General features: G+C 56.4%; 1 long non-coding RNA gene across 1 annotated transcript; it reads right to left on the bottom strand.

Moving 5' to 3' along the window:
- Window positions 1-553: 553 nt before the first annotated feature.
- Window positions 554-1,431, bottom strand: LOC106725810. The gene is made up of 2 exons (XR_001361788.1): window positions 1,328-1,431; window positions 554-929 (listed from the first exon to the last, which is right to left on the bottom strand). It is a non-coding gene; the product is annotated as an uncharacterized LOC106725810 (long non-coding RNA).
- Window positions 1,432-1,546: the final 115 nt, after the last annotated feature.

Below are 1,546 nucleotides of genomic sequence, written 5' to 3' on the forward strand. Positions count from 1 at the left end.
GTTTAATAATAAAATGTAACTCCCTTTCTCTAAGCGTGGCTTGGTTTTTCTCCCGTCTTCTGCAACAGTCCCAGCTGGTGGGGCTTAGAGTGGGCACAGGGGAGCTCTTCCCTAGCAAATGGGGGTAGAGAGAAGCCTGCGGCGCTGAGGTCACATGCGTGACTCTGGAAGACAGCTGGTAGGAGAAGGCCGCTGTTCCACAGGTACCAGAGAACCCGAGATTCACATGGGCACAGTCAGCCAGGCACCCTTACCTCCCAAAGCATGGACACCTCTTCCCTCTTTTGCAACCCCACCCCTACCCCACTCCTCCTGAGCCGGCCCCCTATTGAGTCAGTCACATCTTTCTTCTCCAAGGACTCTGCCTAGAGATGGATGGGGAGATATTAGCCCTTGGCATTTCTTATTCCTCCAGTGCAGGGTGGGAGCCAAGCCCAGGGTGAGGGGGTGGTTAGGCTCGGGAGGCAGCAGGGCCTCAGGGGAGCTTCTCCTGTGGGCCGGTTTCACTGTTAGCTCTCACTCCCAGCAACACCAATAAAAAAGATGATAATAATTAAGTATAATCACAATATGTTTTTATTGATTTATTCCCAAGTAGCCTACTTTCCCTGGCCCCCATCATTACCTATTTCATCATTCCGAGGGGGTGGTGGGCGTTAAATGTGGCTCTAATAAAAAGTAATAGCTGCCCATTGCCTGCCCCCGCAGCTCCGCTGTCCCTCAGCACAGCCCGTAGGCAGAGGGGACGCGGCAGTGTGGGAGGGTGCTGTGCGGAGGGGGAAGGAGGCACTAAGCCCATGTGGAAAGTCGTAGAAGCAGCGGAGTTTGCCTTCTCTTTTGAGCCTTTCACCTTCTTCCAGGTCTACACCTCCCCCCAGAGCAGCGTCTGGTCTTCATTCCCTGTCCCCTCCCAACGCCTCTGTATGAGACTGACCAAGCCAAGCACTTATCCACCTGCCGTCGGAGGATGGCTGTTGTTGTTTTAAAAAAGGATCTTCGTAAAGATCAAGACCCTACACACAAAAATGCACTACAAAATGGCAATCGGTGATATTATTAAGCTCTCGGGGATCTTTGTATTCTTGGCTCAGAGGAATAGGTGGAATTTCGAACTTCTGGTGAAGGCATGGGGGCTGGGGACTCCGCCCGGAATCCCTGGCCGCCAGCCTGCCCAGCGCTGGGCTCCCCAGCCCGCCCTTCCCGGGGAGGCGGTGGGGGTGACGAGTCCCTGGGGTCCCCTCTGCCGTTTCCTCCCCACTTTCCCTCTAGTCCCTGAGCTCTTGTCCCAGTGAAGTAAGGCCTCCTTCCAGCTGGTGCCTGCACCCACCTCGAGCCCGTTCGCGTTTTAGGGAGGGGAAGACGAGGCCAAGGGGGGAGCCAGTGATGAGCCCCGAAACTCTGGAGGCCAAACCTCCTTCGCTTCCTCCCCCCCAACCCCCCAACCTGCTCCACCATTTTGTCCTCGCTTCCCATCCCCTCATCTTCCCGATCAGGGCGCCGCTCAGCCAGGGGCCCCACCCGCAAGCCGGAGGGTCACCGCCCTTTA

The sequence above is a fragment of the Myotis brandtii genome, unplaced genomic scaffold (assembly GCF_000412655.1).
Source record: "Myotis brandtii unplaced genomic scaffold, ASM41265v1 scaffold19, whole genome shotgun sequence".
Taxonomy (NCBI): Eukaryota; Metazoa; Chordata; class Mammalia; order Chiroptera; family Vespertilionidae; genus Myotis; species Myotis brandtii.